Source organism: Pinus tabuliformis, chromosome X (assembly GCF_031772625.1).
Source record: "Pinus tabuliformis cultivar Carrire ecotype Pingquan chromosome X, CPIR1, whole genome shotgun sequence".
Taxonomy (NCBI): domain Eukaryota; kingdom Viridiplantae; phylum Streptophyta; class Pinopsida; order Pinales; family Pinaceae; genus Pinus; species Pinus tabuliformis.
In genome coordinates this window covers 956,952,599-956,970,337 of record NC_142308.1, presented here as the reverse complement: position 1 = coordinate 956,970,337, position 17,739 = coordinate 956,952,599, and positions in this window count along the sequence as shown.

The following is a 17,739-nucleotide window of genomic DNA, read 5'->3' as shown; positions in this document are numbered from 1 at the left end:
TTTGTTGGCAAAGAGAGAAAGAGTGATACAACTAATGATAAACAAAAATCCATGGGCGGGGAAAATTTTTGAGGCTAACATTTGAAAGTGAGCTAATTTTCCATGTTTTTTTCAAAACAAAATTGTTAATTTGCTTTTCCTTTTTTAATTATTCACCCAAATTTTATAGTATAAAATTGTTTTACCTTAAAAATTGCCAAAAGTTTATATGGAGACTATATAAAATTATTAAAAATTTGAATACTTTTACAAAAACATCGCCAAACATTTTACAAATTTCATATTATGTAGTAGTGAGATTCGCCAAAGATTCTAAACTTTAAAATAAATTGCCATCCTTAAAATTTTCCTTGTCCATGGGTTCTAAAAAAACCATCATCCATGGATATTCCAAAACATAGACAAAATTCATACAAAACCAACCCACATCCAAAACTATGGTGGACTTGGAGCATGACCAACACTAGGATTACCTGGAAGGTGTGGCCACTCATTGGCCTAGAACTCAAAAGGTTCAATTCGAGGTTCCAGCTTGTCCAGAAGAGAATGGAAATGAAATTCATTACACCTCAAAGATGTTGTACGATCCAGTTGATCCCACTGTGCCTATTGGATATCCTCCAAACAACCACCGTTTCAGCCTATTGTTCCTGGAGTTGTCTGCTGATATGGAATTGATCGAAGGCAAACAATAAGGTATTACAGAATCGTGCATGGACATGTCTATGTTATTTTATGCAATGGATTGATAAGATTGTGAAATACATAGACACTGAAGCAGTTAAAGAAAACACAACAGACAAACATATAAATGCAACAAGTTTAATAAGGATTTCACCCAATACTCTTGGGCTGCGTCTCCTAGTCTAGCCTTCAGTGGTGGCCTCTCTATTATGTTTTCAAACCAGAGTTTTTATAACAGTGAGCTCAATTTGAGTCTCACTCAACAGATATAAACTAGCAAGACTGAACTTGGATCCCCCAAGCCTCTGGAGTACACAGACTCTCCTTACTGAATTTCGACCTCTATTGGTCACAAGGGTATGAGTCCAATCTGAGACTCAATACATGACATACATATAAAGAGGAGATCGCTTGAACCTCTCAAGCCATTTCTGGAGTACACAGACTCTTTGTCTCTATCTCGATGATGCCTTTGCTCTTACAGGCCAACTTGACTTCTTCTCTGTTCTCTGCTCTTAGCTTTCTCAACTCGCTTATTGTTTTACTGCTTGCTTCTCTCTCTGTCAGTTTGTGGCTTTAAATCCAATCTGCTTTCTGATTGTTTGTTTCTTCTTCCCGGCTTTCTGGTTCTCCTACCTCTGTCCATTTTAATTCCTCTGTTCTGCGTCATCATCACTATGTAACGCCTCACAGGGAGGTGGCCACCTGTTTCATAACAAACTGAGTGTCAGTTCTCTTGACAAATGTTTGAGCAGTCGTTATTTCTGTTTGCTCCAAGATTTGCCCACGAAACACGAATCTTTGGCAACTCATCATCCATGCCGGACTTCAAACCTTATATAATTCGGCCTGTTTACCCCATTGAATCCTGTCATCCATCAGATCACATTTCCGTCGTTGATCTGGAGCCCCTAGATCCTACAGTCTCTATCCATATCAGGCGGCTAAGTAGCATGACCTTTACCCGTCCGATGTGAACGATTTTCTCTCTCTTCCGTCAGACGCGTGGCACCCAATGTGTGGCATCGGGCGGGACTCGGTTGAAACCGCTTACCACTCGAAGCCCTTCCGATATCCTACCGGTTTTTGTGCGGGACCTGCCTCTGACGGAATCAACACAATATCCATAGGGTTTTATGACTTTTCGGGTCCAAGTCGCTCAGGGCTTTTCCTTCACTAAGGGGTTTGCCCAACGATATGCGATTAGCGACTTGTTGCTAATCGCATATCAAAAACCTCCACTGTTTCTCAAAAATACCTCCCATGTTGCCAATTCATGACAGCATGCGTTACCATGGGCCAACAGTCTGCGTGCTTGACCAAGGGTCCTCATTGCTCCGCACTGCTCACAAATTAGAACTGTTCCGAAGATATTTATGATAAGCTCGACCTTTGTAAGTCTTTGAAACTTTGGCATGAATTTTTCAGAGTTATGAAAACTTAGAGAGTGTTTTAGGATCCCATTTGGATCACGGCCTTCCTACTGAAAAAGCTTTTGGACCACCAAAAGCTGGTTTTTAAGCATCCATGAAGTGAGGGTACAGATTCCTCGCTTGCCCAATTTCTATCCATTTCGCACTGCTAGGTTTTGAACCTCTGAGTCTAATCCTGAGGTACTCAACATCCCCTCTGCACGTGGTTCTCACCTTCCTGTCCAGAAATGTATGTTCCTGCAATTCATTAAGATATTTAGGAAACAGATCATCAATAGAAGGCAATTGACTCTGCTCCTCGGGATCTTCAATCAATGAAGGTTCAAATAGTCTCAAGCTATCTGCATTGACAACTGAGTAGATGTGCATGTAAGCGGGTAAATCAATGTGGAAAGCATTCTCACCAATTTTCTCAAGTATCTTGAAAGGTCCATACCTTATTGGCTTCAACTACTTACCTTCACCTTTCATTTTGTCTTTGCTGATATACAACCAGAATTGATCACCAACTTGGAAACTATGCTCCATCTGATGCTTATCATGCCTTGCCTTGTACTTGGCTTGGCTCTTTTCCAGCTATTCCTGTACTTCCTAGTGAATCTCTTGGATTTGTTCGATGAACTTGGTTGCCTTGTCCACATCACTATGTCCATCAACCGCTATGTCTTTACCAAAGACAAAATCCAAGGGAGACCTTGGTGTGAAACCATAACAGGTCTCAAAAGGAGACCTCTGTGTAGAAGAATGTTTAGCTCAGTTGTAAGCATGCTGCACATAACATAAATGTTCATCCCAAAGTTTGGGAAGCTTGCTGCAGTAGCCTCGAAGCAACTGGATCACTGTCCTTTTGACCAATTCTGTTTGGCCATCTGTTTGCAAACGAAAAGTTGTGCTCTTCTTCAATTTGGTGTCCATCAATTCCCACAAACTTGACCAAAATTTCCCAACAAATCGGGTATCTCAATCAAATATAATGGAAGTGGGCAATCCAAAATGAACACATACATGCTAAAAGAACAACTTTGCAGTTTGTTCAGCTGTAATCTGTTTGTTACAAGGTATTAGAATACACATTTTTTTGAACCTATCCACAACAACATATAAATACTCATGACCTTTTCTAGATTCAGGCAGTCCCGCAACAAAGTCCATGGAAATACTTTCCCAAGGATGAGAAGGAACTGGTAGTGGAGTGTACAAGCCTAGTTTTCTATTGTTGGGCTTTCTTTTAGCGCACATGGTACATCCTCTTACATATCTAGAAACTGTCTCATTCATTTTTGGCCAATAACAAAATCTTTGCAGTTGTGCCACTGTTTTACTTAAACCAAAGTGACCCGATATTAGAGAAGTGTGTGCTTCTCGAATTATCTTTACTCTTTCATTTTGTGGAATGCATAACTTTCCAAAATGATACAATAGTTGGTCCTTAACATGATAATCCAATTCTTCTACTTGTTTGCCGCGACTTAAAGTTGCATATACATCCTTAAAATCTATATCTTGAGCATACTGTTCAATGTAGCTTTCATGCAATACTGAATTATGCTTAAGTATAGTAGATGCATTTATGATTGGTCTGGACAACATATCTTGCAACTTTATTGTGTATGCCCTTTTTATATCTGATGACAAGATGAAACTATTGTAGAAAACCCATCCACCTATAGTGTCTTGATTGTTGCAACTTAGTTTGGGAGTGTAAATATTGAAGTGCTTGATGATCAATATGTATAACTGTCTCTTTGCGCATTAAATGATGTTTCCACATTTTCACACTTTGTACTAGCATACAATTCCTTATCATATGTGGGATAATTAACTACTACACAATTAAATGTCTCAGAATTATAACATATGGATTTACTGTGTTGCATCAACACTGCTCCCATGGCATAGTCACTGGCATCTATTTCAATCTCAAATGGTCTTTGAAGATCAGGCAGTGCCAGTACTGGTGTTATACTAATCTTTTATTTTAAGGTGTCGAAGGCTTTCTGTTGTTTGCCTCCCCACTTAAACACCTTGTTCAATCCGGTTAAAGCATGTAAGGGAGTTGCAATCAAGGAAAAGTTAGCAATAAACTTTCTCCAATACTGTGTTGCTCCTAAGAAGCTTCTAACTTCTTTAGAAGATTTGGGTTTAGGCCAGTTTACAATGACTGCAACCTGAGAGGAATCTATCTTCAATTCACCACCCCATACAATATGACCCAAATAATTCAAAGATGTTTTGCCAAATTCACATTTTAAGAGCTTAACATAGAGATTTTCTCTTTTCAAAACATCTAGAGTCTGCTTGACATGCTTCAAATGTTCTTCCCATGTTTTACTAAATATAAGAATGTCATCTAAATATACAATGACAAAATCATCAATAAAAGGTCTGAGTACATCATTCATTACTCTCATGAAAGTAGCAGGAGCATTAGTTAAGCCAAAAGGCATCACTAACCACTCATACAATCCCTGCTTTGTTTTGAAAGTAGTCTTCCATGCATCTTGTTTTGCAACTCTGACCTGATGGTAGCCACTATGCAAGTCCAACTTGGAAAAATAAACAACTTCTTTTAACTGATCTAATAGATCATCTATTCGAGGAAGGGGATAACAATTTTTTATCGTTATCTTATTTAGTGCTCGGTAATCAATGCACATTCCCCATGAGCCATCTTTCTTTCTCACCAAGACAATAGGAGATCCACATGGTGATGTGCTAGGTCTTATGAACCCTTTCTCGAGCAGCTCCTGTACCTGCTTCTTGATTTCTGAATTCTCTAAAGCAGACAACCTGTACATTTCAATGTTAGGCAATGGAGCATCTTGCTGCAAATTAATATCATGTACTATTTCCTTTTGGGGTGGTAGACTTTTAGGTTCTTGAAATAGTATATCATATTGTGAAACAACTTTTTCTAAATCAGCTTGTTGTTTAGCATTAAAACCCTCAAATATACTGGTTTTATCAGGTTTCTTTTCCTTTACAACCATCAGTAAAAATTGTTTGCATGAATTTACAATTCTTTTCATCTGCCTTGAGTTTATGAGAGTATAATTATTATTGAGTTTATGAGCTCTTACAATATATTCGATTCCATCTTTAACGAGTTGATACTTGTTTTCAGGTCTTTCCATTTCTGTTTTCTCTTTTCCTTGCTTTTGTTTGCAGTGGGTTTTGATGATCCCCCAACTTCTGGGTTCACATTCTTGCCTCTAGCCTCTAGATGTGTAGCCTAGACAAATACCTCATCTATGCTAGTGGGATTAAACATGAGAATGGTATGCTTTAAATAGCTGTGTAGACCACCTATATACTTCAGCAGAGTTTAAGGTGAGTCTAAAGAAATTCCTAGAATCAAAGCTCTTTTTCTAAATTCTTGAGTGTAGCCTTATACACTTTTCCCTTTTAATTGGCAAAGATTTTTCCAGCTCATCATGGCTTGCTGCATATAAGCTAGTAGATAGAATTGCTTTTTAATTGTAGAAACAAATTCACTCCAGACAGAAAGAATTTTACCATGCTTCTTCATGTCAGCTTGGGTCTTGCCTTCCCACCATACCAAGGCAGTGCCTCCAAGGCGTAGGCTAGCCAGTTGAATCTTACTCTTGTCTAAGTCAATGATCTGCACCTTGCAATACACATCAATCTGTCTAATCCAATTATCCAGCTTCTCTGCATTCAACTCTCCATCATATATTGGCAAATCAAATTTAACAACTAATTTAATCAAAGATGTTTTCTTTTTATTTTCAGGGCTATTAGGAGGTGTGGGAAACTTTTCTTCTTTCCCTTTCCCTTTAGAATGGTCATGGAGGAAAGATTCTTCTACTCCTTTATCCGGTTTGGAGTTTGTTGAATCTTCTTCTCTACCTTTCTTAAATTCTCTATACATTTCCTCCACCATGGCTCTCATGGTCATAAAACTGTCCATGAACTGGGAATTTGATTCCAAGGGACTTTCTTCTGACATTTTCCTCTTTGCATAGACTCTTCCAATTTCCGGGTTAGTTTCAACCAACTCTCCTTCTCCTAATTTAAGCTTTGATCTAGTTAGCATTCAACAAAATCTAGCACAAGCTTGTCTAACCTTAACAACCTAAAGCTCTGATACCACATGATCTGGAATTAATCGAAGACAAACAATAAGGTATTACAGACTCATTGATCCGGATTTAAACAGGAATGCAACAAATTACAGAGATAACCATATACACAAAGATGCAGCGGAAATAATACTTCATTTCATTAATGGAAAATACTGAAATATGCTTACAACCAGAAATGGAAATAAACCAGCTAGGGCGATGGTAGCTTATCTCTGAGAAGAGATGTGGTGGCTACATGCCTCTGAACTGTTCCGAACTGTGTTACAATGAGGCTCGAAGGCCTATTTATTGTTGAGAAACAATGGAAAACCCTTCACATCCCAAAACCTAACCCTAGAAGATGAACCGCCAAATTGTGGGCCCCGTTTGGGTAAATTGGTACATTAATTTCCAGGGGTCGTAACTTTGGCATACGATCTCTGTTTGACACGTACGATAGCTCGTTAGAAATATCTATCCGAGTACTACCACTTTGGGAGGCAACATCGGTCCATGGACCCATGTTGCCCCAGATTCCCAAAAAAACGTCGTTTAGGGCCTCAAAACGGCTCCGGAAGTTCAGGACCCGAAAAACTGCTAAAAATAGTAAACTGTGCTACAATTTAGGAAACTAAAAAGACTGAAAGGGATAGTTGTGGGGGTCCAAATGGGATAGGTCGGTGGCCACCAACATCCACCTGAATCATTCCTCCACCCTTAGGAAGCAATGGTCCCCATTGCGTTGTGTTCCTCCCTGAGATGAGGAAGCTTCTGCTGAGCTGGGTCTCTGGTGAGCTGTTCTGCAATCTCTGATGTGTCCAGAAATGGTGGAAAGCATGGTCGATGATGGTCCACATTGAACACTCGGTGCAAGCGAAGGAATGGAGGAATGTTGTGCTTCAAAGCATTGTTGCCCGTAGCCTTGGTACTGGTGTAAGGACCATGTCTGAGTGGTCTGAGTTTCTGATGGGTCCTGGTAAGGCGTTCTCTCTGCAGATGTAACCAAAATTTGTCGCCCACCTGAAACTTATGTGGTACCCCTGTGGGTGAGGAGAAGTTTTTCCTGTGTTCTGTCATGACCGTATTCCTTTGCTGCTACTGCTGCGTAGAGGAACCCTTTGCAGGGGTCATGGATGTAGCAACGATCCTCCCCTTACTTTGGGAGTGAACCAAACAGATGAATTTCCTGGTCTGTGATATGAGCTTGCTGCCTTTCTTAGTGGTGATCAAAGATGTGGCGGTAGGTGGGGCTACCTCCGGTATCCTATATAATGAATTATTCAAAGAAATAATGACAGCACGAGGCCTTGACTCATACACAGCATGTTGCCTCCACAAGTATGGTTGGCCTAGTAATACATCACAAACATCCAGAGGTGTAACATCACACAATACCTCGTATGTGAAGGGCTTGATGCTGTAGGGAAGGCGGCACTGCTGGCGAACTTTGAGATCTCGTCCTTCATGAAGCCACCCGATACTGTACGGCTACGGGTGTGGTGTAGTCGGTAGGCCCAACCGCTTCACGACCTCTGCTGAAATGAGGTTCTTTTGGCTACCACTGTCGACAATGAATCGTAGCGTTGAACCCTTCACCCACATCTGTGAGTGGAAAAGACGCTCCCCCTCCTCTGGATCTTCGAGCTCATTTTTCTTGATCTTGGCGGTGGTAAAAATGGCACTGGGATCCGCATCAATGATCTTCTTCCCTTTGCCATTCCCCTTGTTGGGTTCTCGCTCAGGATCAGAACATGCATCTGATTCAGAAGCCTTCAACTCGGCCACCAGCGACTGCTTGGTCCGACACTCACTTGTGTTATGAGTGGGACTCTTGTGGAACTCACACCACTTTCCTGTGTCCTTCTTCGGCTTCGTGGTATTGTTCTTTTCTTGCAGCTTCGATGGGTTGTTTTGAGTCACCCCGCCTTGGCTTTGTCCTTTGGGCTTCGGATTTGTAGATCCAAAGTCTCGCTTCTTCTGTTTGAACTTTTCCTCGATTTTGACAGCGTATCGGTATGCCGTGCTGAGTGAGGAGATGTTCAAGAACCCCATCTCTTCCTGGATGTATCTGTGTAGGCAGCCGCGGTATTTGAGTACCAGATGCAGCTCAGAATCTTTGATACCCAACTGTGTGCGAAGGGTATGAAAAATTTTTGTGAACTCCGGCACATCTTGGTCTCGTCCCTGCCGTAGTGTGGTCCATTTGATGTATTTGTCCTCATAGCTTCCGACAGGATAGTACTGCTCCTTGATGGCATCCCGAAAGTCATTCCAAGTGGGTGCGGCTGAAAATAGTGAGCCTGTACTTTCATCCTTCTGCTCGCAGTAGGTTTCCCACCAGTCCTTGACGTGGGGGGCTGCTTTGAGAAGGGCGAAAACAATCTTTTCCCGATTTGAAAATTCATGAACAGAAAAATACCCATCTAGCATATTTAACCATTTATCTACGGCATCTGCGTCTATTTGACCCTCGAATATGGGGATTTCAAAATTAACTTGTACCTTAAACGGCGTGGCATTTCCAGAGTCGCTGTTGGAAGCCGATGCGTCGCCTCTGGGTAGTCGCTGAAGGATCTGCGCAAAGCTATCCATCATCGCGTTCCTTTGTCGCTCGAGGGATTCTTCGAGCAAGATTTTGATAGGATCTCCTGCCCCCTCGTCTTTCTTCTCATCCGCCATGGGAGGCCATCGGGATTTGCGAGGCTGGTCTTGCAAAGGTTCAACCAGTTCAAGCCCTAACTCCTTATATCCCGACCTTGTTGGGGACATGCAAAGAAAAACAGAGAAAAAGCAGACCGCTCTGATACCACTAATCCGGATTTAAACAGGAACACAACAAATTACAAAGATAACCATATACACAAAGATGCAGTGGAAATAATACTTCATTTCATTAATGGAAAATACTGAAATATGCTTACAACCAGAAATGGAAATAAACTAGCTAGGGCGATGGTAGCTTATCTCTGAGAAGAGATGTGGTGGCTACATGCCTCTGAACTGTTCCGAACTATGTTACAATGAGGCTCGAAGGCCTATTTATTGTTGAGAAACAATGGAAAACCCTTCACATCCCAAAACCTAACCCTAGAAGATGAACCGCCAAATTGTGGGCCCCGTTTGGGTAAATTGGTACATCAATTTCCAGGGGTCGTAACTTTGGCATACGATCTCCGTTTGACGCGTACGATAGCTCGTTAGAAAGATCTATCCGAGTACTACCACTTTGGGAGGAAACATGGGTGGACCCATGTTGCCCTAGATTCCCAAAAAAACGTCGTTTAGGGCCTCAAAACGGCTCCGGAAGTTCAGGACCCGAAAAACTACTAAAAATAGTAAACTGTGCTACAATTTAGGAAACTAAAAAGACTGAAAGGGACAGTTGTGGGGGTCCAAATGGGATAGGTGGGTGGCCACCAACATCCACCTGGATCACTCATGTGCATGGACATGTCTATGTTATTTTATGCAATGGATCGATAAGATTGCGAAATACACAGACACTGAAGCAGTTAAAGAAAACACAACAGGCAAACATATAAACACAACAACTTTAATAAGGAGTTCACCCAATACTCCTGGGCTATGTCTCCTGGTCCAACCTTCAGTGGTGGCCTCTCTATTATGTTTTCAACGTAGAGTTTCTACAACAATGAGCTCAATTTGAGTCTCACTCAACAGATATAAACCAGCAAGACTGAACTTGGATCCCACAAGTCTCTGGAGTACACAGACTCTCCTTACTGAATTTCAACCTCTATTGGTCACAAGGGTATGAGTCCAATCTGAGACTCAATACATAACATGCATATAAAGAGGAGCTCGCTAGAACCTCTCAAGCCATTTCTAGAGTACATAGACTCTCTGTCTCTCTCTCTGTCTCTGTCTCGATGCTGCCTTTGCTCTTACAGGCCAGCTCAACTTCTTCTCTGTTCTCTGCTCTTAGCTTTCTCAACTTGCTTACTATTTTACTGCTTGCTTCTCTCTCTGTCAGTTCGTGGCTTTAAAGCCAATCTGCTTTCCGACTGTTCATTTCTGCTTCCCGACTTTCTGGTTCTCCTGCCTCTGTCCATTTGAATTTCTCTGTTCTCCTTCATCATCACTATGTAATTCCTTACAAGGAGGTGGCCACCTGTTTCATAACGAACTAAGTGTTAATTCTCTTGGAAATGTTTGAACGGTCATTATTTCCGTTTGCTCCAAGATTTTCCCGCGAAACATGAATCTTTGCCAACTCATCGTCCATGCCGGACTTCAAACCTTATACAATTCGGCCTGTTTACCCCGTTGAATCCGGTCATCCATCGGATCGCATTTACGCCGTTGATCTGGAGCCCCCAGATCCTGTGGTCTTCGTCCATATCGAGCGGGTAAGTAGCATGACCTTTACCCATCCAATGTGAGTGGTTTTCTCTCTCTTCCGCTGGACGCGTGGCACCCAATGTGTGGCATCGGGCGAGACTCGGTTGAAACCACTTACCGCTCGAAGCCCTTCCGATATCCTACCAGTTTTTGTGTGGGACCTACCTCTGATGGAATCGACGCGATATCTGTACGATTTTATGACTTTTCGGGTCTGGGTCACTCAGGGCTTTTCCTTCACTGACGGTTTTGCCTGGCGATATGCGATTAGTGACTTGTCGCTAATCACAAATCGCATATCAGAAACCTCCCCCCTTTCTCAAAAAGACCTCTCATGTTGCCAATTCATGATAGCGTGTGTTACCATGGGCCAACAGTCTGCGCGCTTGATCGAGGGTCCTCGTTGCTCCGCGCTGCTCAAAAACTACAACTGTTCCAAAGATATTTCTGATAAGCTCGACCTTGGTAAGTCTTTGAAACTTTGGCATGAATTTTTTAGAGTTATGAAAACTTAGAGAGTGTTTTAGGATCCCATTCAAATCACAGCCTTCACATTGAAAAGCTTTTCGACCACCAAAAGTTGGTTTTTAAGCATCCATCAAGTGAGGGTACAGATTCCTCGCTTGCCCAATTTCTATCCATTTCGCACTGCTAAGTTTTGAACCTTTGAGTCCAATCCTGAGGTACTCAACATCCCCTCTGCGCATGGTTCTCACCTTCTTATCTAGAACTATATCTTCCTGCAATTCATTAAGATATTCAGGAAACAGATCATCAATAGAAGGCAATTGACTTTGCTCTTCGGGATCTTCAATCAATGAAGGTTCAAATAGTCTCAAGCTATCTGCATTGACAACTGAAGTTAAATCAAGAAGGAAAGCATTCTCACCAATTTTCTCAAGTCTCTTGAAAGGTCCATACCTTATTGGCTTCAGCGTCTTACCTTCACCTTTCATTCTGTCTTTGCTGATATACAACCAGACTTGATCACCAACTTGGAAACTATGCTCCATCCAATGCTTATCATGCCTTTCCTTGTACTTGGCTTGGCTCTTTTCCAGCTGTTCCTATACTGCCTAGTGAATCTCTTGGATTTGTTCGATAAACTTGGTTGCCTTGTCCACATCACTATGTCCATCAACCGCTATGTCTTTACCAAAGACAAAATCCAAGGGAGACCTTGGTGTGAAACCATAACAGGTCTCAATAGGAGACCTCTGTATAGAAGAATGTTTAGCTCAGTTGTAAGCATGCTGCACATAACATAAATGTTCATCCCAAAGCTTGGGATGCTTGCTGCAATAGCCTCTGAGCAACTGGATCACTGTCCTGTTGACCATTTCTGTTTGGCCATCTGTTTGTGGATGAAAAGTTGTGCTCTTCTTCAGTCTGGTGTCCATCAATTCCCACAAACTTGACCAAAATTTCCCAACAAATCAGGTATCTCGATCAAATATAATGGAAGTGCGTAATCCAAAATGAACCCATACATGTTGAAAGAACAACTTTGTAGTTTGTGGATAGGTTCAACAAAATGTGTATTCTAATACCTTGTAACAAACAGATTACAGCTGAACAAACTTAACATGATAATCCAATTCTTCTACTTGTTTGCTGTGACTTAAAGTTGCATATACATCCTTAAAATCTATATCTTGAGCATATTGTTCAATGTAGCTTTCATGCAGTACTGAATTATGCTTAAGTATAGTAGATGCATTTATGATTGGTCTGGACAACATATCTGCAACTTTATTGTGTATGCCCTTTTTATATTTGATGACAAGATGAAACTGTTGTAGAAAACCCATCCACCTATAGTGTCTTGATTGTTGCAACTTAGTTTGGGAGTGTAAATATTGAAGTGGTTGATGATCAATATGTACAACTATCTATTTTCCCATTAAATAATGTTTCCACTTTTTCACACTCTGTACTAATGCATACAATTCCTTATCATATGTGGGATAATTAACTACTGCAGAATTAAATGTCTCAGAATGATAACATATGGGTTTACCGTGTTGCATCAACACTGCTCCCATGGCATAGTCACTGGCATCTGTTTCAATCTCAAATGGTCTTTGAAGATCAGGCAGTGCTAGTACTGGTGTTGTACTAATCTTTTCTTTTAAGGTGTCAAAGGCTTTATGTTGTTTTCCTCCCAACTGAAACACCTTGTTCAATCCAGTTAAAGCATGTAAGGGAGCTGCAATCAAGGAAAAGTTAGCAGTAAACTTTCTCCAATACTGTGCTGCTCCTAAGAAGCTTGTGACTTCTGTAACAGATTTGGGTTTAGGCCAGTTTACAATGATTGCAACCTTAGAGGAATCTATCTTCAATTCACCACCCCCTACAATATGACCCAAATAATTCAAAGATGTTTTGTCAAATTCACATTTTGAGAGCTTAACATAGAGATTTTCTCTTTTCAAAACATCTAGAGTCTGCTTGACATGCTTCAAATGTTCTTCCCATGTTTTATTAAATATAAGAATGTCATCTAAATATACAATGACAAAATCATCAATAAAAGGTCTCATTACATCATTCATTACTCTCATGAAAGTAGCAGGAGCATTAATTAAGCCAAAAGGCATCATTAACCACTCATACAATCCCTGCTTTGTTTTGAAAGCATTCTTCCATGCATCTTGTTCTGCAACTTTGACCTGATCGTAGCCACTATGCAAGTCCAACTTGGAAAAATAAACAGCTTCTTCTAACTGATCTAATAGATCATCTATGCGAGGAAGGGGATAACGATTTTTTATCGTTATCTTATTCAATGCTCGGTAATCAATGCACATTCTCCATGAGCCATCTTTCTTTCTCACCAAGACAATAGGAGATCTACATGGTGTTGTGCTAGGTCTTATGAACCCTTTCTCGAGCAGCTCCTGTACCTGCTTCTTGATTTCTGCATTCTCTAAAGCAGACAACCTGTACATTCTGATGTTAGTCAATGGAGCATCTTGCTGCAAATTAATATCATGTACTATTTCCTTTTGGGGTGGCAGACTTTTAGGTTCTTGAAATAGTATATCGTATTCTGAAACAACTTTTTCTAAATCATCTTTCTATTTAGCATTACAACCCTCAAATATACTGGTTTTATCAGGTTTCCTTTCCTTTACAACCATCAATAAAAAAAATTGCATGAATTTACAATTCTTTTCATCTGCCTCGAGTTTATGAGAGTATAATTATTCTTGAGTTTATGAGCTCTTACAATATATTCGATTCCATCTTTAATGAGTTGATACTTGTTTTCAGCTCTTTCCATTTCTGTTTTCTCTTTTCCTTGCTTTTGCTTGCAATGGGTTTTGATGATCCCCCAACTTCTGGGTTCACATTCTTGCCTCTAGCCTCTAGATGTGTAGCCTAGACAGATACCTCATCTATGCTAGTGGGATTAAACATGAGAATGGTATGCTTTAAATAGCTATGTAGACCACCTATATACTTCAGCAGAGTTTCAGGTGAGTCTAAAGAAATTCCTAGAATCAAAGCTCTCTTTCTAAATTATTGAGTGTAGCCTTGTACACTTTGCCCTTTTAATTGGCAAAGAGTTTGTCAGCTCATCATGGCTTGCTGCATATAAGCTAGTGGATAAAATTTCTTTTTAATTGCATAAACAAATTCACTCCAGACAGAAAGAATTTTACCATGCTTCTTCATGTCAACTTGGGTCCTGCCTTCCCACCATAGCAAGGCAGTGCCTCCAAGGCGTAGGCTGGCTAGCTGAATCTTACTCTTGTCTGAGTCAATGCTCTACACCCTGCAATACACATCAATCTGTCTAATCGAGTTATCTAGCTTCTCTGCATTCGACTCTCCATCATATATTGGCAAATCAAATTTAACATCTAATTTAATCAAAGATGTTTTCTTTTATTTTCAGGACTATTAGGAGGTGTGGGCAACTTTTCTTCTTTCCCTTTTCCTTTAGAATGTTCATGGAGGAGAGATTCTTCTACTCCTTTATCTGGTTTGGAGTTTGCTAAATCTTCTTCTCTACCTTTCTTAAATTCTCTATACATTTCCTCCACCATGGCTCTCATGGTCATAAAACTGTCCATGAACTGGGAGTCTAATTCCAAGGGACTTTCTTCTGACATTTTCCTCTTTGGATAGAATCTTCCAATTTCCGGGTTAGTTTCAACCAACTCTCCTTTTCCTAATTTAAGCTTTGATCTAGTTAGCATTCAATAACAAAATCCAACACAAGCTTGTCTAACCTTAACAACCTAAAGCTTTAATACCACTTGATCTGGAATTGATCGAAGACAAACAATAAGGTACTATAGACTCATGTGCATGGACGTGTCTATGTTATATTATGCAACAGATCGATAAGGTTGCAAAATACACAGATGTTGAAGAAATTAAAGAAAACACAACAGGCAAACATATAAACGCAACAAGTTTAATAAGGAGTTCACCCAATACTCCTAGGCTACATCTCCTGGTCCAGCCTTCAGTGGTGGTCTCTCTATTATGTTTTCAAAGCAGAGTTTTTACAACAGTGAGCTCAATTTGAGTCTCACTCAACAAATATAAACCATCAAGATTGAACTTGGATCCCCCAAGTCTCTGGAGTACACAGACTCTCCTTACTGAATTTCGACCTCTATTGGTCACAAGGGTATGAGTCCAATCTGAGACTCAATACATGACAAGCATATATAAAGGAGCTCGCTTGAACCTCTCAAGCCATTTCTGGAGTACACAGACTCTCTATCTCTCTCTTTGTCTCTGTCTCGATGCTGCCTTTTCTCTTACAGGCCAAGTCGACTTCTTCTCTATTCTCTACTCTTAGCTTTCTCAACTCGCTTACTGTTTTACTGCTTGCAACTCTCTCTGTCAGTTCGTGGCTTTAAAGCTAATCTACTTTCCGACTGTTTGTTTTTGCTTCCCGGCTTTCTAGTTCTCCTGCCTTTTTTCATTTGAATTCCTCTGTTCTGCGTCATCATCACTGTGTAATGCCTCACAGGGAGGTGGCCACCTGTTTCATAACGAACTAAGTGTCAGTTCTCTTGGAAATGTTTGAACGGTCGTTATTTCCGTTTGCTCCAAGATTTGCCCACGAAACATGAATCTTTGCTAACTCATTGTCCATGCCGGACTTTAAACCTTATACAATTTGGCCTGTTTACCCCATTGAATCCAGTCATCCATCAGATCACATTTCCATCGTCGATCTGGAGCCCCCAGATCCTACGATCTCCGTCCATATCGGGTGGGTAAGTAGCATGACCTTTACCCGTCCGATGTGAGCGGTTTTCTCTCTCTTCCACCGGACGCGTGGCACCCAGTGAGTGGCATCGGGCAGGACTCGGTTGAACCACTTACCGCTCGAAGCCCTTCCGATATCCTATCGGTTTTTGTGTGGGACCTGCCTCTAATGGAATCGGTGCAATATCCATACGGTTTTATGAATTTTCGGGCCTGGGTCGCTCGGGGCTTTTCCTTCACTGAGGGGTTTGCCCGGTGATATGTCAAAAAGACCTCCTGTGTTGCCAATTCGTGACAACACGCGTTACCATGGACCAACAGTCTACGCGCTTGACCAAGGGTCCTCATTGTTCCACACTGCTCACAAATTACAACTATTCCGAAGATATTTCTGATAAGCTCGACCTTTGTAAGTCTTTGAAACTTTGGCATGAGTTTTTCATAGTTATGAAAACTTAGAGAGTGTTTTAGGATCCCATTCGGATCATCTACTCATGTCGACAATGAGAGTGGTGATGCGATTCACTTGATGGGATATGAATTCCACCCTGGGAGGAGCCACTATGGACACAAATGTCTGTAGAAGTTCCTAAGAAATCTTGCCTTCCTTCTTGGCATCCTCTCCCTTGTTGAAAAAATCCCTCCTCCTTCTTACACCATGTCCTGTTGCGACAACCTGGTTGTCCCCTTTACGCTGCATCTGACGACACATACTGAAACACTAAACACTCAAAAGTTTCTACTAGTCAGAAAACAAAACCATAGGCTTCACCCCCCTTCAAGCCCAACACCCACCACACATCAAGGGTCGTAGCTGGCAAGTTTTCACTGTCACCCAACTTGTATCAACCAGCCCGAATAAAGGCACTGCTGCATCGGGTAAAAAAACCCCAGAGCTCGAGTGCCGCTCCACCTCAGAACCCCAAGAAAACTTCAATAAAAGGTAGATGAAGTCAAACACTCCACCCCGATATCCCTAGAACAAAAAATTGACCACTAGGTCTCGTCTCACGAAGAAATACCTCCAAAGCACACAATAGTTTCACCAAGTGATACGAAAATGTGCAGCTTGAAGGTTTTCGTAGCACCACTAGTAACAAAACCCATAGCAAACACCACCACAATGAAAAACAAAGTTCAAGGCTCACGACTAGTTAGTTGGAGGACATTGAATGCGCTAGATCCATGGAGTTAAGAATCCCACCCTTTGCCACCCAAACATTGACCGCCCAACATGGAGGAACAAATGAGCTTACCTTAAAGACTAGGCGCGTTGTTGTTTGCAAAAAACAATTCACACTCATGCTGAAGGAGCACAAGGCCAGAGACACTAGCTCTCACAAATTAACACGAATCGCTTGGGATACACTAGGTCTCGGGTCCCAAACAAAGAATTTCCTAGATGTCGAGACCAACATGAATGAGATTCGACATCGTGCCCACAGTAACCATGTTGTGTTATAATCCTTCACTAGAACCCACTTGCCAGCCTGAGGGCTCCTAGGGAACCTCCTATGGCTATTAGCATTGCCCATTACCTAGATAGAATACCAAAGAAACATAACTTTCCAGGTTGAAATGTTGGTTAAAGATGCCTCAAAGAGTTAAGATGCATGCACACAATAAAAGACAAGGTACTCTCCCTGTCCCCGTCCCATCACCATTACGACACTCGGGGAAAATAGATAATTAAAAAAATAATATTATATAAGTATCTGTGCGACAACAGGGTATAACACATTCGGTAATGCTTTACTCTGCTATTATCCCTGCGTTGACTAAATACTAAATAGAAAATATGTAAAGTATACATTATAAACTTTTAATTCTATTTTTTAATTCGCATTGGTTCCTTGCCCTAGAGCCTTATTATGCAATTATGTTCACGCCATCACTGGTTGCATTTGCAGTACCCAATCATACTACCAGTATTGACA